At 42.9% G+C, this 27,199-nt stretch overlaps 2 non-coding genes across 2 annotated transcripts; both read right to left on the bottom strand.

Moving 5' to 3' along the window:
• Positions 1–4,699: 4,699 nt before the first annotated feature.
• Positions 4,700–4,772, bottom strand: TRNAR-UCG (transfer RNA arginine (anticodon UCG)). The gene has a single exon. It is a non-coding gene; the product is annotated as a tRNA-Arg (tRNA).
• Positions 4,773–16,653: 11,881 nt separating this feature from the next.
• On the bottom strand, positions 16,654–16,727 carry TRNAT-UGU (transfer RNA threonine (anticodon UGU)). Its single transcript has one exon. It is a non-coding gene; the product is annotated as a tRNA-Thr (tRNA).
• Positions 16,728–27,199: the final 10,472 nt, after the last annotated feature.

Genomic DNA, 27,199 nt, shown 5'->3' with positions numbered 1-27,199 from the left:
CTCAAGAGATAATTTCTACAAGGGGAGCAAAGGTTAATGTCATAGATGGTTAGGAACTAGTAACAACAGGTGAGGGGCCGGATGACATAGTTAGAGCCCTAAAGTAGGAATACAGAAATTGGGTTCCTTCCATTGCTATTAACCACATGATGTGGCATACACATCACTTTATCCCCTCTGAGCTTAAAATACATAATGTAAATGATAAATATAATTTATTGTGGACAGGCCAAATGTCATGCCTCATGCTCAGTGCTTTATATATGTGTGTTAATCATATTTTTAATTTTCTGTATTTCCTGATGCTTTGACATCTTGGGACCTCGGCAACCCTAGAGAAAGACTGTCCTTGTCCCTGCGGGCTAATCAATTCCCAGAGGTAGGAAACAACCCCATGCCTTTTCTGTGCAAACCAACCAGTCCAGAATCCAGGCTCCAAACGTTTGCCTTAATCAAGCCCTTATGCTCTGATCCACTATCCTGCCCTCATCTCCCCAGGGCCAGACACCAGATAGCCACGGACAGCCCCCAAACTTATCCAAACTGCCCAGTGCTTAAGACTGTCTCCCTGTCTCACACACTCCTTCCCACAGAGACCACAGTAAAGTCTCTAGCCCACATCCGCCTCCCCCTTCTCTGCCTCTTGACTGACCTGGTGCTTCCCCTCTCCCCTTTGTGACAGGCCACGGCTTCTGTTTCCGGGGATCTGTGAGTATATAAACTTCCCCTTTCCTGACAGTCAAGTCCCCTCCTGTGTGTTCCCAGACTGGGCTAAAACAACCCAGGCGTACTTTGGAACAACATAATGTTTCATCTCACGCGGCAGGAATTATTATCATGCAGTGTCTGTGAGCAATGGCAGAGGGAGATCTCTGCATGACTGTTCTGGAAGGGCTCTGGGGTTTTTGAGGCCCAAGTTGGTGTCCTTGCCTGATTATTCTCAGATTAGAAGCCCCAAGAAGAGCTCAGAATTCTAGAGAGAGAAATGGTTTCTGTCTTCAAAAAAAGCCTTCAAAGCCTCCCGACCCACCAGCCCTAGCTGGGCCCAGAATCAGCTGTACCTGGACTTCAGCTCCAGAAAGCGCCCAGAGGAGACAGGGGGACACAAGGGACTGGGTCCAGCAGGCACACAGAGCAGGAGGGTTTCAGCCACGTCAGCTGCTCCCGGTTTGCCTTGTAGCACTCTCTCAGAGCCCCTAAACGCAGCCTTCACCAACTGGTAAAAAATAAACAATGAAAACTGTAATAAATAGAAGTTGTCTATTGGATTCGCAGGCTGCTGTGGAGTAAAAAGCAAAGGGCTTATTGTAAGTGAGGGGAGCAAGGTTGTATTCTCCAACCCCCTGTTTTATCATCGTGTGTAACATCCGCTTACGGTCAATCTCTTTGTGTATTCACGCCCAGTACATTAACATCGATTAGATCTTACGAGCTGGTATATTGTAATAGATCTATATAATCTAACAACTTACCTTCATATATCATCACATCATCTGAGAATAATGACACTTTTCTTTCTTCCTTTCCAGTCATTTAACCTTTTATTCCTTGTGTGGGCATGACTGCCCAAGGCGATGCATGAGGCACACAGAAATCCATAATCTTCAATAGAAATGATTATAGCTGGTATCCTTGATTAGTTACCAAGCTCAAACAGAATGTTCTCATTATTCTACATACATTCGATATTTCACATTTAAGGTGATGTTGACTATACTTTCTCAAAGATGCTAGGTTAGAGAAGTTACCTTCTATTGCTAGGCTGCTTGGAGTTTTGATCATGACTGAATGCTGAATTTTATCAAGTACTTTTTTTGTCTCTATTGAGGTGATCGCAGGGTTTATTTCATTCTTTTTTGGGGGGAGGGGGGTTATTTCATTCTTAATGTGCAAATTGGAATGATTGATTGACTGATTTTTAAAATTTACATCCAAATTAGTTAGCATATAGTGAAACAATGATTTCAAGAGTAGATTCCTTAGTGCTCCTTACGCATTTAGCCCATCCCCCCTCCCACAACCCCTCCAGCAACCCTCAGTTTGTTCTCCATATTTATGAGTCTCTTCTGTTTTGTCTACTTCCCTGTTTTTATATTATTTTTGTTCCCCTTCCCTTATGTTCATCTGTTTTGTCTCTTGAAGTCCTCAAATGAGTGAAGTCATATGATATTTGTCTTCCTCTGACTGACTAATTTCGCTTAGCATAATACCCTCCAGTTCCATCCACCTGGTTGCAAATGGCAAGATTTCATTCTTTTTGATTGCCAAGTAATACTCCACTGTGTGTGTGTGTGTGTGTGTGTGTGTGTGTGTGTGTGTGTGATACTACATTTTCTTTATCCACTCATCCATCGAGGGACATTTGGATTCTTTTCATACTTTGGCTATTGTTGATAGTGCTGCTATGAATATGAGGGTGCATGTGTCCCTTCGAAACAGCACACCTGTATCCCTTGGATAAATCCCTAGTAGTGCAATTGCTGGGTCATAGGGTAGTTCCATTTTTAGTTTTTTGAGGAACCTCCATACTGTTTTCCAGAGTGGCTGCACCAGTTTGCATTCCCAGGAATGATTTAATTTTTAATGATAAACTAACCTTGTAATCTTGGTATAAACTTAAGACCAAAATCACTTACAATTTTAAACATGACTGTGTTCAGTTCCTTAACTTTCATTATAATTTGTATCTATGTTCAAGAGGGAGACTGACTGATGGTCTTCCTTTCTCATAATGTCCCCATCAGGTTAGGTATGAAGGTAATACCAGCCTTGGTTGGGCAGTTTCCTTCTAAAACGTTAAATATGGACCTACCGTATGGCCCAACCACTCGACTGCTAGGTATTTATTCAGGAAAACTGAAAGACTATATCCACACAAAGGCTTACGTACAACTGTTCATAGCAGCTTTATTCGTAACTGGAGATATTCACCAACAGGCAGATGTGGTATGTCCATAGAACAGAATACTATCCAGCAATAAAAAGAAGTGAATTATTGATACAAGCATCATGGATGAGTCTCAAAATAATGATGTGAGTGAAAGAGTAAAGACAGCCCATATTGTAGGATTTCATTTACATAAATTCCGGATAACTACAAGTTATAACGTATAACTTGTATAAACTACAAGTTACAATGTTTCATAAAACTACAAACATACTGACAGGAAGCAGTGGGTGTGGGAGGGGACCGGGGTTACAAAAGGGCACTGATGGACACTTGGGGGTGTGGCCTGTGTTCATTACCTTTATTGTAGTGATGGCTTCTTGAGCTATACCTATGTCAAACTCATACATATGTTTAAATATATGCAGTTGATTCTAAGCAAACTATACCTTATAAAGCCATTTAAGATGTACATTAACTAAATAAAATAAAATGTACATTACCTGGAAGACAATCTCATTATGGCTTTCTGCAAACGTAATTGTGGGTCTCCTTCCCTACACTGTGGAAGTGTCCCCTCCCCGGGCCCTGGGCTCGCCCCGCAGCAGGAGCTGACCCGCGCTGCCCACCAGGAGCGTCGGGCTCGGCTGAGTTGGGGCTGCTGCCCCGCATCCCAGAGGCGGCGGGACGGACGGTGGGCTCACCCCAGGACAGGTGGGCGGGAGAGGGGTGAAGAGCGAGCGCGCGGAGGCGGGGGCCCTGGCTGTGTGATCCCCACCCCGGGTGTGACATTGACTGTTACGATGAGGGGAGAGGGGGGAGGTCAGCGCTGGGGCCCCTCCGGGTGCAGACGGCTTTGGTCCGGGGTCGGCCAGCCTGTGGCCACACCCGCGTCCGCGTTCCTGCAGGGCGTGCTGGAGGCGGGCAGTTCTCTTCCCCGACGGGGACCGTGTGGGGAGGGTCGAGGGGACCGGGGCCCAGGCCCTGCTCTGCCTCAGAAGAGCTATGTCTGGTCAGATTTATTTCTTCTTTGAATAGTTTAAAGAAGTCCTCAGTAAGCCTCGGGACATGGGATTTTCTAGGTAGGACTTTTGACAACTAATTAAAAATATTTCATCGTTTAAGAATATTCACATTTGATATTCCTTCTCGAACCTCCCTTGACACGTCACGCTGTTCTAACATTTCGTCCACTTCGTCTAAATACTCAGGTGTATTTGCCCAGATTCTTTTCACTTCCGCGGTAGCTGCTCCTGTTGGTCCCGGTTCGCTGGGCTCCCCTCCCCTGCAGGTCGGGGGTCTCCGCGCTGGGTCCAGGGCACCGGGACAGGTGCACCTGCCGAGCCCAGGTGCACAGATCTGCAGGTGGTCCAGCGGCCATGGGGGAGGGGGGCGTCAGTCCGACTCAGCGGGAGTCACCACCTCGGATCTAAGGCGTGAGGGGTCCTCCTTTCGAAAGAGGCAACATTTAAACTGACTTAAGAGACAAGTCGCGCAAGATAACAGGTTTTCTGTGCGCCTGCTCTTAAGTCACTGAGCGCGGCCGCGCGCCACCCGGGAAGGGAAGGGGGAGGACGGTCGTCACGGACCTAAGCGACCTACAGGGACCCGTGTTACAGGGTCGGGAGAGCAGAGCTCCTCAGCCTCCGAGCCCCGCTGCGCTTCCCCGCCCCCGTGCACCTGCCCGGCACGGTGGGAAGGGGGAGTCGCTCGCGCGCTTCCCCGCACAACTGTGCGCCTGAGACGCACTGTCGCATGTCCTTCCAGCGACTGAAGGGTCGGACAGAGATGTGAGAGTGAAAAAGGGAACAGCAACCACGAAGGGATTCGAACCCTCAATCTTCTGATCCGAAGTCAGACGCCTTATCCATTAGGCCACGTGGTCCCACGGCCTTTTTGTTGCAAAAGCTACAACAAGTGTTGCGAATCTAGACTCTGGCTTGTCCGTGCGTTGCTCTCTAAAGTGATGGCGCCCTCTCGGTTAACCCCGGTTCGGAGGCAGCGCGGTTGACATCCACAAACGCTGCATAATCCACCTGCTGACAAGCTGTGACTCCCTCCTCGCCTCTGCCTTCACCCGGACCCCGCACCTCCCTCGTGCAGCTCAGCCAGCTGCTTCCAACTGTAAAGACGGGAGAAAAGGACTGAAAGTCCCTCTGTGATCAGGGCCACAGGCTCCCAGGTCACCTTGAGAGGTCAGAACGGAGACGCCCCGGGAGTAAAGGAAAATCACCAGGAGTGGGACAGAGAGCCCCTCCTGCGACGGCTCAGCTTAGCCCCAACCCCGCTGGGGCAGCCTCAGGTAGGGCGGGATCCAGGGCCTCCTCGGCCTGCTCTCCTGGAAGCCGTGCAGGATGGAGACGCCAGAGCCTCCCCCGACCTTTGTACGAGGCCCCAGAAGGTCCCAGACACCGTGCACGACCGAGAAACGTCCCTCCTGTTCGGAGCCACACAGCGGAGTAGCCCCAAATCATTCAACAAACTGAATAAATAGTCCATTTTTCCCCACAGAGAAAACCCCAAACCCAGATATTTTCATCTGCAGGTTCTACAAAATATTTTAGGGAGAATAATTTCAACTGGACACAAACACTTACATAGTCACAGAGGGAAGCTTTCCATCTCATTTTATACGACCAACCTCATCCTGATGTCAAAGCCAGGCCGAGACAGGTGAGAAAGGAAAATCATCGGCGAATCTCATTCATGGAAGTAAAGGCAAATATCCCTTAAAGAAAAAAAAAAAAAAAAAAAAAGCAAACTAGATCCAACAGTGCTTAAAAATTGTGACAAGCGTGGGCTTATACCAAAAATTGAAAGTCAATCTAGCATTAAAAGAAGTTTTTATGATTCAGCACATCCAGAAATTAAAAGAAAAAAGTTATGTGCACCTTAGTACAAACAGAAAAAGCATGTAAATTAAAAAGGTGTAATGACTAGAAAGGAAGAAACAAAGTCTCTCCCCCCCCCTTTTTTTAACAGATTGTGTGCTTGTGTAAAAGATCAACTAAACAAACAAAAATAAACAATTATAACTAGCAAAAGAATTTTAACACATTTTCCTGATAGCTATAAAAATTTACAAAAGCAATTGCATGCAACAAAGAAAAATCTAGATACCACACAAAACAAGATAGTCACATGATAATATTTCAGTAATAAGGAAATACCCCAAAACAATTATAGCATGGTTTCATGTATAGAAACTACAAACTAAACATACTAAATAATCTATTTTTTTATGGATACATGTGTAGTAGTATATAAAAGCAAGAGAATGATTATCACAAGCATTATTATACTGGTTATTTCAGAGTGAGAGAGAGAGATAAAATGGAAATATTGTTTCTTAATTAGTGGCTTTCTTTTTTAATTGAAGTATAAAAAGCATGTGGGAAAGTGCTCAAACATACATGTAAAAACCTCTTTGATCCTGGCTGCAGCAACTTCTTACTCAACATGTCTCCAGAGGCAAGGGAAACAAAAGCAAAAATGAACTATTGGGACCTCATCAAAATAAAAAGCTTCTGCACAGCAAAGGAAACAATCAGCAAAACTAAAAGGCAACCGACAGAATGGGAGAAGATATTTGCAAATGACATATCAGAGAAAGGGTTAGTATCCAAAATCTATAAAGAACTTATCAAACTCAACACCCAAAAAACAAATAATCCAGTGAAGAAATGGGCAAAAGACATGAATAGACACTTCTCCAAGGAAGACATCCAGATGGCCAACCGACACAGGAAAAAATGCTCAACATCACTCATCAGGGAAATATAAATCAAAACCACAAGGAGATACCACCTTACACCTGTCAGAATGGCTAACATTAACAACTCAGGCAACGACAGATGTTGGCGAGGATGCGGAGAGAGAGGATCTCTTTTGCACTGCTGGTGAGAATGCAAACTGGGGCAGCCACTCTGGAAAACAGTATGGAGGTTCCTCAAAAAGCTAAAAATAGAACTACCCTATGACCCAGCAATTGCACTACTAGGGATTTATCCAAGGGATACAGGTGTGCTGTTTCAAAGGGACACATGAACCCCCATGTTTATAGCAGCACTATCAACATAGCCAAAGTATGGAAAGAGTCCAAAGGTCCATAGATGGATGAATGGATAAAGAAGATGTGGTATATATATACAATGGAGTATTACTCAGCAATAAAAAAGAATAAAATGTTGCCATTTGCAACTAGGTGGATGGAACTGGAGGGTATTATGCTAAGCGAAATTAGTCAGCCAGAGAAAGACAAAAATCATATGACTTCACTCATATGAGGACTTTAAGAGACAAAACAGATGAACATGAGGGAAAGGAAACAAAAATAATATAAAAACAGGGAGGGGGACAAAACAGAAGAGACTCCTAAATATGGAGAACAAACTGAGGGTTCTGGGAGGGGTTGTTGGAGGGGGATGAGCTAAATGGGGGAGGGGCACTAAGGAATCTACTCCTGCAATCATTGTTGCACTATATGTTAACAAACTTGGATATAAATTAAAAAAATAGATAATCTTAAGAAGTGGTAAATTACATGTAATATGTTTTTTATATTCATGTTACCAGAGTAGTGTACCAATTAAGAGCATAGACACTGAAGTCGGATTATCTGATTCTTAATATTATTGTGAGCTAAATAAATTGCTTAATCCAAAAAAGCCACAACAACATACATGTATACAGATCACTGAATGTTTACAAAGAGAAAATATCTCTGAATCTTCACCCAGATCTTTTGTTCCAATTTATTGCCACTATTTCCATCAAATGAAACCCAGAACTCAATTTTGTCCCTTGGGCTATGTCAAGAAATAGAACCTCACCAGAAGCTCTCCTCATGCACCTCGTAACCACTCTCTTCATAAGGGTCACCACTCTCTTAACTTCTGACATCACTTTTCAGTATTGCACATTTTAATCACTTATGTAAGTAGAATTATACAGGATGTGCTCTTTTATGCCTGGCTTCTCCTGTTGTTGCAGTTAACAATGTTATTTTTTGTTGAATTGCATGAATATGTCACAATTTATTGGTCCGTTCTGTTCATGATGGACGTTTGGGTTGTTTCCAGTTTGGGGATATCATGAACAGGGCTATTAAGGACACTCTTGTAAATGTGTTTTGTGGGTGGACCTGTGCACAAATTCCTCTTGGGTATTGTAGCTAGGAGTCTGACTGTTGCTGAAGTTTGCTGATCGCTTTCAAGACCCATCACTCCCTCACATCTAAACCAGCTCATAAGAAAGTGCAGAAGCTCCCTCTCTTGGCTCCAGTGGGAAGGTCAAACCACACTAGCCCCGGCTGCCACTCGGGAACCTTTGCCCAGCTCCACCCCTCCTGCTCTCTCAAGCCATTTTTGGACCTGCCTGGGAGCCTTGTCTGCTCTCCCCAGAAAGCCTCATAATGTGAGTAAACATTTTCGTAGCTTCCTGGTGCACGTATAGCATTATCAGTCTTGTGATTTAAACCAAATGCAGGGGGTGGGGGAGACCACTTGCTTTCAGCTGAATGACGGCAGGACAGGTATGTACTTGGGAGTGGGCTTGCTGAGTCACTACAGGAATGTTGAGCTTCACTACAAATACTGCTGCAAGCAGCACGTGTGATTTGCATCCTTCTGTAATTACATAAAGGAGCAATGGACAAGTTGAAAAGGGACAAGGATGAAACAGGACAAACTAGACAAAAAGGTAGATGAGCGACAACCTTCCACAGCCCAGCAAAGCAACTGTTAAACCTGGGACTTGATTTCCACACCGTGGGAATGCCAGTGTCGCTGAGGGCACTGGAATTTCTACTCACTCCCTCGAGGATGGATCCTCTCACTACAGTGATTGTTCCTCTGAGGGCCCAGTCCCTGCCATGGTGGCGTCTCAGAGCACACAGCACAGGTAACAGAGCTCACAGCAGCAGTCTGAGCTGGAAGCTGGCCCACAGTAAGAGCTGAGAAAGCTGCTTAGGTGGCGGTTGATTTGGAAGGATGGGGAAGTGACCTTGCATAGGTAGGAATTGAGTGGACAATCCAAATGCATATTTCAATTAAATGCCCCAGTTTGAAAGAATTGAAGCCCCTGACCAGTATTTATAGTGGGGGATGTGAGGATTAGGTTGTCAACTCTGCGTTCTTACAAAATACATTCTTGCATCTTTTAGAAGTAAAACTACTTCTTGCGTGCACGTCTCCGACACGGTAGAGGGCTAAAGGACCCCACGTTCCGGGTTACACTCCAGTCTCTTTGAGGACATCAGTTTCAATCTACCGCTGCCAATATTCTTGTGCACTTCGTGTCATTAAAGCAATTACTTTCTCAGATAAAAATTGGTCGTTCAGAAAGACCAAAGAGAATTCAGTTTGAGGTAATTGGCTTGGTGGCACAGAATTCTTAACATAAGTAACATAGTTAAGTAGATGAGCATTTTAGTGAAATTGCTAAAAGTCTTTCAAAAAGAACTTGTGACAATTGTGGTCAAGGTTGAGGACAGAGAAATGTTAACGTCTTTTTCTCCTTCATACCAAAGAGCAAACAGAACAATGACTAAACAAACAAAAACCAGACCAGAACCTCCAAGCACTGAGGCACGACTACAAACGGTGTAACATATGCATGATGGAAATACAGGAAAGGAGAAAGAGAAAGTAATGGGAGACATTTTTGATATAATAATGACTGAGAATTCCTCCCAACTTAATTTCAGACACCAAATCACAGACCCAGAGAGCACCAAGCATAAAAAATGCCCTCCCCCAAAACAAACCAAAAAAACCACACCCCCAAACCCACAAAAAAACAAGAAAACACCAAAAAACCCCAAACAAGCAGACAAAAACCCCACCACCTAAAATCAAACCAAAATAAACAACAACAGCAGAAAAAAAACACTATACCTACACATCTTATCTTTTTTAAACAAAATTGTAATGTTTATTTTTGAGAGAGAGAGAGAGAGAGACAGCATAAGAGAAAGAGGGGACACAGAATCCGAAGCAGGCTCCAGGTTCTGAGGTGTTAGCACAGAGCCTCACACTGGGCTCAAACTCAGGGACCATAAGATCATGACCTGAGCTGAAGTCAAGGCTCAACCGACTGAGCCACCTAGGCATCCCTCTACATATATCATCTTAAAACTACAGAAAGAAGGAAGGAAGGAAGGAAGGAAGGAAGGAAGGAAGGAAGGAAGGAAGGAAGGGAAAATAAGAAAAAATTCTGAAAGAAGTCAGAGGAAAATGCATCTTATCGACAGAGGAACAAAGATAAGAATTATATCCGATTTCTCCTCAGAAACTATACAAACAAGAAATACTTAACATGCTGAGAGAAAATAACCTCACCAAACTAGAATTCTGTAATCTACAAACTTATTCTTCAAAAGTGAAGGGGAAATGAAGACATTCTCAGATAAACAAAAAGTAAACAAATTTGTGGCCAGTAGACCTGTTTTGCAAGAATTGTTAAAGGAGTTTTTTTTTTTAAAGAGAAGAAGAATAACAATATAGGTCAGAAACTCAGATCTACACTAGAAAAGGGAGAGCATTCAAGAAGGAACACGTCAGGGTAAAATAAAAACTTTTGTTTTTCTTATTCTTAATCTAACAAACAACTGTTTGGTTCAAAATAACAATAGCAACAATGTATTCAGTTATGTATGCTCCTTTATATATCTCATGTATATATATATGCTTATGTTTGCTTATTGATAAGTGAATGGCAGAAATGATACAAGGGACATGAGGAGGGTACCAGGAATGTTTTGTTATTATAAGGTACTCACGTTACTCATGACAAGTATTGCATTATTTGAAAATGGACATTAGCTGTAAATATATATTGCAAACTCTGGGGCAACCACTAAAAACAAGTTTGTAAACAAAAAGAAGCATAGTCAATACGCTAAGAAAGGAGAGAAAATGGAATCATATAAAATGCTCAATTAAAACCACAAAGGGCAGAAAAAGAGGGAAGCCTTTGACAAAATACAACACCCATTCTCAGTAAACTATGAATAGAGGGGAACTTTCTCACCCTTATAAGGAATATATCCAAGAAACCTACAGTTAACATCACACTTGTGGTAAGAAAGAGGAAGCTTCGCCATGAAGATCAGGTACAAGGCATTGTATTAGAAGTCCTTGCTAATGCAATAAGACAAGTAAAGCAAATAAAAGGTATACAGATTGGGAAGGAGAAATAAAGCTGCCTTTGTTCTCAGATGACATGATCATCTGCATAGAAAATCCAGAAGAATTCACAAACAAAAAATAAGAGGAAAACCCTCTGGAATGAATAAGTGATGCTAGTAAGGTCAAAGATACAAGATTAATTTACGAAAGTAAATTGCTCTCCTATATGCCAGCAATGAAAGTGGAATCTGAAACTAAAAACACAACATTTTTAGCACCCCAAAAAAGAAATATAAATATGTAAAGACCTATACAAGGATAATTGCAACACTCTAATGAATGAAATCAAAGGAAAGTTGGTTAAATGGGGAAATAGTTCACGTTCATGGACAGGAACAGTCAATATTGTCAAGATGTCAGATCTTCCCAACTTCATCTATAGATTCAGTGCAATCTCAGTCAAAATCCCAGCAAGTTATTCTGTGGATGTTGATAAAACGATTCTAAAGTTTATATGCAGAGGCAAAAGACCCAGAATAGCCAACACAGTGTTGGAGAAGAGCAAAGAGAGGGCTGACGCTGCTGACCTCAAACTTTCTGCAAAGCCACAGTCATCCAGACGGCGTGCTGCAGTCATCAGGATAGACAGACAGACCAATGGAACAGAACGGAGTCTAGAAATAGACACGCACAAATAAAGTCAACTGATTTGTGGCGGAGGAGCGAATGCAATTCAATGGAGCAAAGACAGATGCTGTTAGAGTAGCTGGACATCCACATGAAATGTGATCTAGACACAGACTTCACACCCTTAACAAAAATGACCCCAAATGGATCACAGACCCAAATGTAAAATGCAAAACTACAACCCCCCTAGAAGATAACGGATGACCTTAGGTCTGGCAGTAACTTTTTAGATATGACACCAAATGCATGATCCACAAAAGAAATAATTGATAAGCTGGATTTTATTAAAATTAAAATCTTTCACTTTGCAAAAAACAATGTTGAGAGAATGAGAAGACAAGTTATAGAGTGGAAAAAAATTTAAAAATACGTATCTGATAAAGAACTGATACTCAAAATATACAAAGGGACCTTAAAACTCAAAAACAAAAGAAAAACTGTTTAAAAATAGATCAAAGAGGGGCGGCCTGGCTGGCTCAGTCAGTCTTGGTTTTGGGTTTGAGCCCCACGTGGGGCTCCGTGCTGACAACTCAGAGCCTGGAGCCTGCTTCAGATTCTGTGCCTCCCTCTCTTTCTGTCCCTCCCCCGCTCACGCTGTCTCTCTCTATCTCTCCAAAATACATAAACATTAAAACCTTTTAAAAATTAATAAAAAATAAATGAAAGAAAAGACACCTCACTAAGGAGATATTCAGATGGAAAATTAGCATAGAAAAGATGCTCCATATAATACATCATTGTGTAAATGCAAATTAAGGCGGCAACGAGCTACTACTATATACCAATTAGCAGGATCCAAATCCAGGACACTGACAACACCAGATGCTGGCGTGGATGTGGAGCCGCAAGAACGCTCATTCATCCCTGGTGGGAACGCAAGATGGCACAGCCACTTCAGAAGACACTTTGTTGGATTCTGACAAGAGTAAACATACTCTCACCGCATGATCTAGCGATCACACTCATTTCATTTACCCAAAGGAGTTGAAAACTTATGTGCACACAAAAAGCTGCACACAGGTGTTGATAGCAACTTGACTCATAATTTCCCAAACTTGGAAGCAATCAAGATGTCCTTCAGTAGGTGATTGGAAAAACTAACTGTGGTTCATCCAGACAATGGAGTGTTATTCAGAGATAAAAAGGAATAATCTATCAAGCCATGAAAAGACATAAAAAAACCTTAAGTGTCGTTACTAAGTGAAAGAAGTCAATCTTAAAAGTCTGTGTACTGGGGCACCTGGGTGGCTCAGTCGGTTGAGTGTCGGACTTCGGCTCAGGTCATGATCTCACGGTTCGTGAGTTCAAGTCCTGCGGTGGCCTCTGTGCTGATATCTCAGAGCCAGGAGCCTGCTTCAGATTCTCCCTATGTTTCCCTATGCTATGTGTCTCCCTCTCTCTCTGCCCCTAACCCACTTGCATTCTGTCTCTCTCTCAAAAATAAATAGGAAAAAAAAAAGTCTGTGTACTGTATGATTCTGATGACAGGACACTCTGGAAGAGGCAAAAACTATGGAGGCAGGAAAGAGTTCAGTGGAGACAGGAAAGAGTTCAGTGGCCACCATGGTTTCACGGTAGAGTGGAGGGATGGATAGGGGAAGGACCAGGAATTTTTAGGACAGTGCAATTATTCTGTAGGACACCATAATGATGGACACATGTCATATTCGTCCAAACCCATAGAATGTACAAGAGTGAATTGCAATGTAAATGATGAACTTTGAGTAATAACAAATGTATCACCCAGGTGGGGAGGCTTTGCATCTTATGGGAAATCTCTGTACCTTCCTTCAATTTTCCTGTGAACTTGAAATGGTTGTAAAAAAAATAGTCTCAATTTTAATTTTGTAAAAAATGTGTTTTTTTTAAACGTTTATTTATTTTTGAGACAGAGAGAGACAGAGCATGAACGGGGGAGGGTCAGAGAGAGGGAGACACAGAATCCGAAACAGGCCCCAGGCTCTGAGCTGTCAGCACAGAGCCCGATGCGGGGCTCGAATTCACGGATGGCGAAATCATGACCTGAGCCGAAGTCCGCCGCTTAGCCAACTGAGCCACCCAGGTACCCCTGTAAAAAATGTTTTTATTCAGTTTTGGGAGACAGAGAACTAGCAAGGGAGGGGCAGAGAGAGAGAAAGACACAGAATCCGAAGCAGGCTCCAGGCTCTGAGCATGTCAGCACAGAGCCTGACGCGGAGCCCGAACTCACGGACCGCAAGATCATGACCTGAGCCAAAGTCAGGCGACCAACGGATTGAGCCACCCAGGGACCCCATGAAAGATAGTCTTAATTTTAAAAAGAGTACTTCTTCAGCACATTTTTTTCCTGACGTACTCTTGTCAATATGCAAATCATTTGTTCTTCATAACATTCAAATTGGTGTTAAAATCAAAGTAGTAAAAACTCAGTCTTAAAATATGCTTGATAAGATTAATAATATTTTAAAGGGTAACATTTATTTTTTTTTTCAACGTTTATTTATTTTTGGGATAGAGAGAGACAGAGCATGAACGGGGGAGGGGCAGAGAGAGAGGGAGACACAGAATCGGAAACAGGCTCCAGGCTCTGAGCCATCAGCCCAGAGCCTGATGCGGGGCTCGAACTCACGGACCGCGAGATCATGAGCTGGCTGAAGTCTGACGCTTAACCGACTGCGCCACCCAGGTGCCCCTAAAGGGTAACATTTAAAGCCTACATGTCACTATCTATTACTGTTTAAAATTATCTTATTCATATATAATAAAATACATAGAAATTAAGATATATCACACATCACTTTAATGTTTATTTATTTTTGAAGGAGAGAGAGAGACAGAGCATGGGTGGGAGCGGGGCAGAGAGAGAGGGAGACACAGAGTCCGAATGCAGGTTCCAGGCTCTGAGCTGTCAGCACAGAGCCTGAGGTGGGGCTCAAACCAACGAACTATGAGTTCATGACCTGAGCTGAAGTTCAGACGCTCAACCGATGGAGCCACCCAAGTATCCCTCTATCTTTTAATATATAAGTATGGATACTCTCATTGATGACGTAGATAAAGCTATCACAAGTTTTGTTCTTAGGCACTTGTGGTTTATCTGACATCTTTTCCTCAGACTGCTTCCTCCAAGATCAGGCCACAGCTTCAGAGACCAATACGGTGCCTTTGACATCACAGCAGCTTGGATGCTACCCAGACAGCCAGTTGGTAACACCCAAGTATTACTCCTTCTTCTTCTAGTCCACACATGGTGCTCGAAATCAATGCCGGGGGCAGGGGGATGCTGGAAAAATTGATGCTCCATATTTTCTTAATTAACCCAAAAGTATTATATCGGCTGCCCAGTTCATTGAGCTCAGAGCATGTGGAGTATCGTCAATTCATAGAGAGAAGGGAATGTGCCATCGACACGTATATTTTTCAGTGACCACGTCCATTCCAGGTTCAGCAGAACTGTGCCTATATTCACGCACACCCTGTTTTCAGACCAGTTGAATTTATGTCTGTATACAGGCTCACACCATAACTATCAACAAACTTATTTCTAAAAAGAGTTTATCTTTAGGTTTAAAATATTTTTGTCAGTTGGCATCAGTAGTGACAGGCAGTGGCAAGATAGAGTGCAATACATTCGAAATTCACGTTGTCCCCAGTGTGCCCTTCCTTCAAGCTGGCCATGGGTGAGACCTGCCGATTGGGAGTGGACAATCCCACCTTCCCAGTCGACGACTGTGCTCCTCTGTCCCAAAGCTGTCAGTGACCGGAGCAAGTTAAGGACAGTCACTGAGTCTTTTGTCAACAGGTGTCCAATCTTCTCGTACTTGAGAGGAGATACTTCCTTACAGGCCAAAAACTCTGGTAAGTTAAAAAACTTCTGGTAAGTTAAGTAAGTAAGTAAGTAAGTAAATGTTGAAAAAGCCTTGGGGTTTCTACGGGAAACACTGTACCAGGAACCCCTGCTTATACTGCCGCGGAGACCCTCACGCTGCAGTGGAAGTCTGTGGAAGAAACGGGACATGAGCACGCGGCCCCGTCTCATTCTGCAGAAGTAGCCAGTGCCCCGTAATGGCTGCCCTTCTTTTCGCTCATGTTTTCTGCTTGACTAAATGCATGCGCACCCACACACAATAGTTTTGTGTTTCTAAACGCACGGAAATAAAATCATACTGGAGTAAGTATTCTGATTTGCTGCTTTTCATTCACCCTTACATTGGGAGATTAAAACCCGAAATACGTTGTTACTACAATATTGTTCTTGCGACCTTTGGGAGGTGGGGTGCGGGTACCCCCCCTCAGCTGACCTTGCGCTCTCAGGCTCTCCCCTCACCCCCGCTCCCGGCCCCCTGGGGGACCCGGGCCGAGACTAAAGGCCTCCATCCCAGGGCAGAGGGCTAGGCGAGGGGCGTGGATGGCGCTGTGGGTGGGGGAAGGACACTAGGAGGACAGTAGGAGGGCTGGGGGAGGGGTGGGGGGGGGGGGAGGACACCAGGAGACAAGGGGGGGAAGGGAGGGGCGGTAGAGGGGAGAGACTTTCCTCGGACCGGGTAGGAAATAGGGGAGGACGCCCTGAGACTCCATTCCTCACTCATTCAAGCCTCGTGTATGCATTCCACAAACGCGGCCGAGAAACCGGCTCATGCGCACAACGCAGCCAAACCGCGTGTGTGCGGCGGCCCCGGGGGGGGGGGGGGGGGGGGGGGGGGGAGGAGCCGCGTCCTCACGACCTCTGCAGCATGCTCAGGGCGCTCTTTTGTCCAAGCGGATGCGCCAGCATAGCCCCGAAGACGCCCCGCTTTTAATCGTCAATCACCGGTTCCCGGTTTATCGAATCTCTGCCCGAGTCAGAAAAACCTTTGTTCCAGAAAATCCTCAAAACTCGTGGTAGCTCTTTCTTGTTCTTAAGGGTGGACTCAACCCCAGGAGGTGGCCCCCAGCGCCGCGCGCCCCCTCCCCAGCTAAAAGGCTGGAGCCAGGCCCCGCTGGGATTCGAACCCAGGATCTCCTGTTTACAAGACAGGCGCTTTAACCAGCTAAGCCACGGAGCCAAACAAAATACTTGCTTCGATAAGTACCTTTTAATTTACCTCTTGCCCCCCCCCCCCGGCCCACCTTGTGTTTTGTTTTGAGAAACAGGACTTTCCGTGCTGGTTTCATTCATATGCAGGCACTTTGTGTGGCTTGCGGTGGCTGAACCAGGAGCTGAAATGAGGCCACAGACCGCGTATCTGAGTCCAGACTTCAAGTGAAAATGATAGGTCTCACGTTTCTATAGCACTTTACAATTTACTGAAAGCTTTCAAATTTATTTCCCCTTTTGGAGGCAAACCGTAAGAGACTCTTACGTACAGAGAACAAACTGAAGGTTGATGGGGGTGGGGACAATGGGGGATGGGCATCGAGGAGGTCACTTGTTGGGATGAGCGCGGGGGTGTTGTATGTAAGAGATGAATCACTGGGTTCTACTCCTGCAGCCCAAACCAAACTGGGTGCTGACTTGAGAATGAATGAATGAATGCACTTCCCCCTTGAACTCGAAAGGCAACCCCAAGGTGCTGAGCACATTATTGTCCCTATTTTACATTCAACACCAATGAAGTCAGGGACTTGTTCAGGTTCACTCAGGCAAACACCAGGGTCAAGACCTAAGCTCCTTTTCTGACGCTCATCCAACCACATTGTTAGTACAGCATTTTCCAGGTGCTGTGGAACACAGAAGCCCAGGAATCCTAGGGACTACAAGAGCAGCAGTCTAGTTCTTGCTCATGCCCTCTGTCCATCGTGACCCAGCCCAGGGCGGTGGGGTCACCTCTACCTGACGCACTGATGTTCTCTCGACAGAGGAGTAAAAAAGGCCAAATCAAGGACTGTTTGTTTGCTGCTGCTCAAAAGTAACCTGTCGATTCTGCTCACATTCCATTATCCAGGGTGAAGTGAATAAGGCAATTAAAGATGGGGGGGAGGGGGAGTAATCAACCGACCCCAGGAAGTAACCTTGCCCCTGGGAGTAATCATGGCACCCCAGGAAGTAATCTTGCGCCTGGGAGTAATCATCTTTAACCCCAGGAAGAGGCAGCAAATACTTCTGAATAATCATCTACCACAACGACAAAAATCCAGTATTATCTCTCACTTTCAAAACCCAGGAGTTTTCTTTTTTCTTTTAAAGTTTTCTTCGTTTGCTCATCTCCTCCCTATTTGTGTTGAAAATGTTTAGTTTTGTGTCTTTCAAGCTTTATTCTCTTTTACTGGACAATAACTATCTTTATGTGAGAGAGAAGGTCTCGAGGTTTATGACTGGGCTTAAACCAACAGCCAGGATGTGTCCTGATCCTTTCCTTTCCACCACATCCAAAAATCCTTGAAGAGGCAGCCAGGAGCCGGGTCATGTCAGCCTGGCCAGGTCAGGGCATCTGTATCAGGTGACAGCACTGGCCGAAGCACACAGCTGGACGAGGGCAGGGCAGGGGAAGGCAAAGGCTTCCCAGCAGCAGGCTGGCCATGGTGCAGAGGTGACTGTCTGTAAAGGCTCCCTTCAGACTCCTGTTTTACCAAGAGTTCTTCTTAGCAACTTTCATGTTACCAAGCATTTTGTAGAGTTGACAATCACTTGCATGCCTCTCTCTCATTCCTTGGCTCCCGTTAAAATCTTATCCCCAGTTCTCTCCTTACTTCTTAGGGTTCCTTCCCCACGTCTTGTTGAGCGCTGTTTTCCTACCTGACTCTCACATACAGCAATTCCAAGAACTTGGTCCTAGGAATTTCTCCTACCATTCCTCTCATTCTCCTTTAGATAATCTTACTGAGTTTCATGCTGGTCAAAACCTTTCATCCAACTCCAAATTTGTAGTTTAGCCTTCTGTTGGAACTCTGATTTCCCCAACAAATGCCTCAAACTTATCAAGTCAAAAAAGGTCATCTTTTTTTGTCCGTTCCTCCTACACAGACCTTCCCTGTGTCTTGATCCTAAATCACTGAAATAACATCAATAGCTGTCCCGAGGTCAAAGGTAGGCCACATGGGGATTAGGGAAAATTTGTATGAACATATTGTGGAAGTATCTTTGTAAAAATCAGGTATTTTTAAATTTTCTAAAGAAACCGCTACTATGTATAATTATATACAGGTATGTTCCTTGTGAAATAATGTAAGGTTTCATTTCTACACCTGTTGTCTTCAGTTCATTATCCTTCAACATGAAGAAAACTTCCTTCTCCTTGAAAAGAGGGGAGATCTGTATTTCTATAAAAGGTTTGGACAGTATACTTTTCCTAACCCATAGAGAATTTCTGGCTTTACTTATCTGTGAAATTAAGTATAACAAGATCAGTAAGTTTATAGTGGGTTAATTAACCAGAATTGGCATGGAAATTTGTTGGAAAAAACATAATTTATAACTTTAAACAACAAACTCAATTTTTTAAACACACATCTTTAATAAATACAGTTTCCTATGACAAAATATTTTATTAACAAGTCCTAAATTTAGGCAATTACTATTAAAATCCTTGAATTTAATAGGAGAGCTTCTTGCTCATCTCAGCAAATATATTAGCCAGTAATTCAATTTGTTGATGAGAAGATGGTTATATTTATACATATAAATTATATAAATATGTATTAATGTACTTAATATGTATTAAATTATATATACATAAAACCTTAATATGACCTTAATTCCACCTGGCAAATGCTCTATATTTTTGTAGCAATTGGAATGGAAATATTTTCCAATCTTCTCCCCTTTCTTTATAACAAAATGATTTTTTGTATTTTCAAAAGCACTTGAGTAAACCATCACCTTCTTCTTTCAAGATTTTTAAATTCTACTGTGATTATAATTTTGAAAATAAATTTCATTTTAACCAAAGTTGAATTAGAGTACTTTTTTAAGCTTACAAATGTATATTCCTAGAGGCATTCATGACTGAATGATTTTGCAAAATCTATTCCCTGTCTTGATACCTGCTGTTAAAGTTTTGAGGAAATAACTCTTCAGACTTTCTAATACACATGAAATACAATGTCCAATTTAGGATTGTACTACATAAACTGTTTTATAATCTTTTTTCAGTTAATACAGTATTTTGACCAGTTTCCCATGGAAGAAAATACATATAAATTTTTATTATTAAGACCACTTAGGGGCGCCTGGGTGGCTTAGTCAGTTAAGCAGCCGACTTCGGCTCAGGTCGTGATCTTGCGGTCTGCGAGTTCAAGCCCCATGTCGGGCTCTGTGCTGACAGCTCAGAGCCTGGAGCCTGTTTCAGATTCTGTGTCTCCCTCTCTCTGACCCTCACCCGTTCAGGCTTTGTCTCTCTGTCTCAAAAATAAATAAACGTTAAAAAAAAAAAAAAAAAGACTGCTTAGAATCTAAATGTATCAAAGAAGCATTACTTGACTAAACAGTTCCTGTGAAGTTGGCTCCTGGATGATTTCCTTTTGTGTAGAGTAATATAAACTCTCCTAACATATCAATCTCACAATTAGATTTGGGGCATAAGTTACATAATTTTCTAAAAATTCTAGTTGTTGGTAAAATGTTGCCAAGTTTTTAAATGTTTCCATGCTTATTTCTAAATTGTTGTCTTGAGAGGCTGTAAGCCCTAAGAATTTCTCCGTCCAGCCAGCATCCAGAAAGTGTTTGACATGTTGACCAGTATTGGCGGACGTGGAGGGTTGCCTCTCTCTGCCATTCTCCGTCATCTGGGTGACAGAATTCCCGTTGTGTGGCAGTGCCCTGGTATAGGGGATGAATCCGGATTTTTCTAAGCCAGCCATGGCAATCCTCTTCCCCTTAAATAAAGAGATGGGTAGGGTAGTTATGTGACCCAATTACACTGTTTAGTTGAAGGGGAAACCACTGGAGGTTGTGGAAAAGACTTTTTCTTACTGGTGAAAGAGTTTCCAGAGAAGGTTCTTTCTACTTAGCTGTTTTTCTGCGAGTGAGCTGGGAAAGCCAGCTGTGACCTCTGACAACAAACATCAGGACAAAGACCAACAGACAGGAAAGGACAGAACACAGAAAACCTGGCTCCCTGACCACATTTCTAGGTTACTGAAATAATCCTGAGGCCACTTTATCTTGCTACATTAAAAAAAAAATGTGTTTATGATTTAAAAGACTTTTAGCTGAATATTCTGTTTTTTTTTTTTTAATGTTTTTGTTTTTTTGCCCTTGCTGTGTCCTCCCTAAAAAGGAGGTATACTTTCCCAATCCACTGACACTGGGTTTAGCAATAGGACTTGATTTGACCAGTGGATGTGGGTGGAAGAGGGTGTGTGGTTCTGAGCTGGGCTTTCAAAGTCATGGCCAAGCTCTCCAGCCCATCTGCATCATACCAGCAGAAGGGCACACATGGTGGCTGCTGGTCTGGAATGAGAAGACACGTGGAGACATAGACATAGCACAGCCAAAGCCCCGCCAGCCCCAGCTGAGCCCAGCAGAACGGCGCCAAACAACAGGCCTGTGAGGAGCAAATGTCTTACTTTAAGCCGCTGGGTCCTTGACCCATTTCTTTTTTCTTTTGCTCTGTTCAACACTTTTCTTATTTATTCAAAAGATCACCATCAAACATATAATAGAGCAAGTGTATCTATGTACTATGTATTCAAAATGTTTTCCCAATTACTAATTTTTTTTATATTTATTAATACTTGTTTCAACATAGAACTATAAATTTTCAATGGGCTAAATCCAATGCTTCCTTCTTTATAGTAACTTTCCTGGGAGTCATTCTTTGATGACTTTCCCTCCCACTCTTTACATAATTACCATCTAAATTTATCCTAACATTTAAAAAGTACATTTAAACAATAATGTATCTGGGATTTATATTTTGGCAAAAGTACTAAAATAAAGGTCTTCATTTGTTCCAAAGTATTAGCTTCCTATCCCAGAGGTAGTTGTTACTTCCTCTTTTGAAACATCATTTTTATGATACAATCTTCCCTTGACTTATGAAGGCAATTTGTGCATGAAAAATATAAGGCAAATCATAAGTAGAATATTAGCATTTGTTACAATGCAAAGTATTAATACAATCCTGAGTCCCTACATTGACATCTATGTGTTAATTTATTCACCAAATATGTATTGAACAATACCATGTGCTAGGTATTTTTCTAGGTCATGGGGATATAGCAATAAACAAAATAGATTAAAAACCCCATTCTCTCGGGGTGACTGGGTGGCTCATTGGGTGGAGTGTCTGACTCTGGCTCAGGTCATGACCTCTTGAGTTCGAGCCCCATGTCGGGCTCTGTGCTGATAGCTCGACTGAGCTAGGCTGATAGCCTGCTTCAGATTCTGTGTCTCCTTCTCTCTCTGTCACTTCCCTGCTCTCTCTCCCTCTCTAAATAAACGTTAAAAAAAATCCACTCATGGCTACCACATTCTAGTGGGAAACAGAAAAATTTATAAGGAGAGAATAGGAAACCAGGGCAGACAGGGGTGGATTGTATAAGGCAGTCCAAGCTGCTGTAAGCTTTGTGTTTTATTTGGAATGAGATGGGAAACACGGGAGGGTGTTGAGCAGAGTGATATAATTTAATCTACACTTTGAGAATATCTCTCTGGCTGTTGAGAATGGACTGAACAGGAGTGAGGGCAAAGTCAGAGAGATCAGTAGGAGTTATTTGTAACGACACAGAAATCTCAGAAAGAAAGGGTGAGGGTTGACTCAGTGCTATTGATAAGATAAAGTCGCCATTCCCTGTGGTGAAGAGAGGTTGGGTATATTAACGTGCCAGTTACTACACAAGTACAGAAAACACTTATAGATGGGTTACAGTCAGACTAGGTTAGATACATGCATATCTCCATCATAAATTTGAATTTCTTGCTAGTTTATTTGCTCAGATGAACAAGGAGCTCTCCTATCAAATTCAAAGATTTTAATAGTAATTGCCATTAGGACTTTCATTGAAATATCTTGTCTGTAGGAAATTGTATTTGTTGGACAGAAGTGAAAGCAAACTGGGTCTGTTCCTTATATATGTTAAAAACCAATTCTCAGCACTCTGCTCTGCCCAACTTACCTGTTATTTAGCATTTCAAGTTCCTTCTTGGCGTTTTAACCCCAATAAGTTCACATTCTTGCTAATATTATCTTACGGTAAATGTTTATCTACATTTCCCAGATGTTTATTCTTTTCTTTGCTTATCATTCCTTGTTGAGCTTAGATTTTCCTTCATGGTTAAATTTTATTCTTTCTTACTTATGTCTTTAACAGCTTTTTTTTTTTTTAACTGAAAGTTTGTTGGTATCGTGTCTCTCCTGACATTTGTGAAGATGTTTGTACTCCTCTCTCATTCTTTTTTTTTTTTTTTTTGGCAACCCTCTCTCATTCTTGAACACCACAGTGACCAGTGGCTTGCATCTATCTTAGCTTGACAGTTATTTTTTTTCAGCTCTTTGAAAACGTTTTTCAACATTTTCTGGCTTCTGTCATGGCTGTCGAAAAACCTACTGTAAGTCAATTTTATTTATTTGTTATTTTTAAGTCCCTTGTTGCTTTTAATATATTTTTCCCATTATGATGGATCTATGTATAAATTTAGTTTTATTTATCTGGCTTTGGGCTGTTTTGTAGCTTGATTTTGAGGGCTCAGGCCGTTCTCAATTCTAGAATATTCTTGTGCTTCATTTCTTCAAAGATCCCTCACTGCCCCTTCTCTATTCTCTTATAAACAGATGTTGGAGATTCTCGGTCTTTCCTTCATAATGTCAGTTCTTTCATAATTTTCCTTTTTAAAATCTTTTCATCCTGTCTTCAGCATCACTTTTGTCAGATTTACATTCTAGCAACTATTTTGTACCTTAAACTTTGAAAAGATATCAAAGAATATTTATAACTCAATACAAGGTATTTAAAAAAAAGAACAGTATGTTGAACACTGTTTTATTCACCACCCATGTTGAGAAACAAATCATGACCAAAGTGGTCCTCCCTGAGCCCCTGCCCTCCTCCTTCCCCCGCCCGACACAGGGCACCTCCGACAGAAACTCCGTTTTCATATTTTGTAGCGTTCTCTTTTCTTTACATTTTTACCACCTCATATCTCTCATTTGTGCTGTTGAGGTTTTCATATTTTAAAAAACATCATTAAGCGCTTTTTTTGACATAAATGGAACAATACTTCAGTATTCTTCTGCAACTTTGTTTTCTCTTTCAATATTATGTTCTAAATTTAACCCATGTTGATGTGTGTAATTATAAGTCACTTGTTTTGTTTTGTTTTAATTTAAATCCAAGTTAGTTAACACACACTGTGGTCTTGGCTTCAGAAGTAGAACTCAGTGGTTCATCACTTACATACAACACTCAGTGCTCATCCCAACAAGTGCCCTCTTGAATGCCCATCACCCATCTAGCCCCGCCCCCCACCCCCCCCAGCAACCCTCAGTTTGTTCTCTGTACTTAAGAGCCTCCCTGTTAACAGTCTGCCTCCCTGTTTGTATCTTATTTTTCCTTCCCTTCCCCCAAGCTTATCTGTTTTGTTTCTTAAATTCCACACATGAGTAGGTTTCATGCTCAGTATAGAACCCAACGTGGTGCTTGAACTCAAGACCCTGAGATCAAGACCTGAGCTGAGATCAAGAGTCAGACACTCAGGGGCGCCTGGGTGGCACAGTCGGTTAAGCATCCGACTTCAGCTCAGGTCACGATCTTGCGGTCCGTGAGTTCGAGCCCCGCGTCAGGCTCTGGGCTGATGGCTCAGAGCCTGGAGCCTGCTTCCGATTCTGTGTCTCCTTCTCTCTCTGCCCCTCCCCCCTTCATGCTCTGTCTCTTTCTGTCTCAAAAATAAATAAACGTTAAAAAAAAAAATTAAAAAAAAAAAAAGAGTCAGACACTCAACTGAGTAAGCCACCCAGGCGCCCCCAGGTCACTTGCCTTTTCAAGTAAACTTTATTGAGGTATACCATACATACAATAAAATGCACCATTTTAATTACATAATTTTGATGGATTTTGACATATATATATATATGTATATATATATTTCATCACATCTCCCAAATTCTCTCAGTGATGATGTGATTTTACTACTGTAATCTAGTTGTTGAGTAACATAGTACATTGTATTCTGTGAATGGACATTTGGGTTGTTTCCCACTTGGGCTCTTATACACTCTGATGTCATAACCATTCAGATGCACGGCTCCTCCAGGGCTCGACACATAACCAACGGTGGACGTGGTAAGACTTCAGGGCGTGGACATCTTCAAATGTACTGAATAATAACTTATTTAAAAAGTTTTACAGCTTTGTGTTTCACATTTAAGTCTCTAATGCATTTAGAATGCAGGGGTCCAATTCCATATGCTCCCAAATGGATAGTCATTTTTTTCTTTTCTCCACTGAGCAGGAACAGTCCTGTCATATCAGGTTTCCATATGTTGGTGGGATTGCTTCTGGGATCCCTGTTACACTGCAGTGGCTTATTTGTCTGTCTCTGTCTTCATACTACCATGTCTCACACACTATAGCTTTATAATGAGTTTTAATGTTCTTAGCCAGTCTGATGCTTAGCTCTTGTGTATACAGATACTGGTTATATTGCATAACACCTGCACTGGCATATTCAGTAGGACTGTAAACTGGCACCTTTGTAACACCAAGCCTTTCAATATGTCCCCTTGCTTTCCTCCTTAGTGACATGTCCCCATCCACACCACTATCTCCAGGATCGATCACACAGGCCTCATGGCCTCCATGCCTCTTAGTCTGCACTTTACTTCCCACATTGTAGGCACAGAAATCTTGCTGAACTGTAATTCGGGTCTATTTATGATCCCTTAAGTGCTTACCAGTGTCTCCCGGATGAAGGCTATGCTCCTTACCTGGGTTTATCCTTGAGAACCGGCTTCTGTTCTGTGGCCTCCTCACCTCTGGCCTCCTTCCTGACCGATAGCACCCCACACGCCCTTGTGCTCTGCCCAGAGTTCACTCTTGGTTCCTCGAGTTAACTATGACAGATCTTTCAGATGGGAAATGGTAATTTGGAAAAAATTTCCCTCCTAAAGATGCAAAAGAGATTTCAGTCAGAAATTAACTTGTGTTTACTAAGATAAAGCACATCATAATCACACTCCTAAAAGTCATACAGTCCATAACGGCCTCATGCTCTTTCCTTTTTACGTTTTTTAATGAACCCAAGGCTTAATTAATTAAAACCATAATTGTATCAATAATAAATAATAGTAATAATTGGTTGTATTCAGTGTAACACAAGTATAGCAGAATATAAAACACATAGTATGTTCTTTGAGCCAGTAAATGCATGTTTTATTTCATCATAATAATGCCTAATTCTATGTTTGGAGCTTTCACAATAATCTTTCTATCTTGGTGTGAAACCAGAAAAGACATTCTGGAAGTTATTACTTAGGAGTGCCCAGGAAGGGTGCAAACTGGGCTGGTTTCCTCATCCAGTCTGCAGGGTCCTAGCGGACCCCCTGCAGGAGGGACACAGCAACACCACAGAGCCCTGCGCCTCCCAACCCGACTCAATCCTTCTCAGTGTCTGAAAAATCCTGGGAGCCGGCCAGCCCGGGAGGGAGGCCCAGGGCCGCACTGCATCACTAACACCAGTCAGTTTCTCCCTCCCTCCTCCTCCCCCCTACACAAAGCCCTGCCCTGGGTTTCTTCCTCACTTCCTTCTTTTTCGGGCTTGTCACCACCAGGGCTGATGGGGAGGAGGTCCTCTGAATCGGGGCATAAAGTCTGCAAAGCCTCCAACTGCATATCCCTCTTCTGACCTGCTGCTTCCCCCAAACTCAGCCCTACTCATGGCAATAAACCTTGCTAGGAGGCCAGGTTCGTGGAAAGATGTCAAAGTATGTACACACACACACACACACACACACACACACAGTCAACTGGTAACCTGCTCTCTGATTAGACCCTGGAATTCTAGCTTTCTCATGGGATCATGGGAGATATTTTTCAGGGCATTTGCGGGGGCCTTGCCCACAAATATATGTACAGAAAGAGAATCGACCTTCAGCTTAACTTCCTTCACCTCTTTCAACCCCCAGCAGCTGTAAATGTCATCAGCCTTTGCTGGAGGGCTCTCCCGCTGCAGGACCACTGTCCTGAGCGGGACACTAGCTGAGGGCTCAGACTTCCACTCCTTGGTGTCAGCCGACCCACAGGGAACTTGCATCCCTTTGTCACTCCAAAGTGTGGGATCGTGAGCTGACCTGCAGGAATAACCACCGCTCTCCAACCTCTTCCTCCTGCTCAGGCAGCCACAGGGCCCATGAGCACATCCTCGGCCTAACCCGACGCCCAATCTGGGAGTGAAATGCAAGGCCCTTCGTCCTGAAGGATCACTTACAAGTGACTTCCTGGCAAAATCAAAGCGGGTGCTTCCTGGCATGTCTACAGACATGTGAACTCACTGCACAACAAGCAGAAAATAGAAGAAAAAGATCACATGACTTACAGTCACTAGTCACCCAATTCATGTTAAGGTTTCATGTAAACTGTACCTCAATAAAGCTGTTGAATT

This window comes from Puma concolor, chromosome B2 (assembly GCF_028749965.1).
Source record: "Puma concolor isolate L17-30 chromosome B2, mPumCon1.1.hap2, whole genome shotgun sequence".
Taxonomy (NCBI): Eukaryota; Metazoa; Chordata; class Mammalia; order Carnivora; family Felidae; genus Puma; species Puma concolor.
Note: the sequence above shows the minus strand (reverse complement) of the source record. Positions and strands in the feature narration are given on the sequence as shown.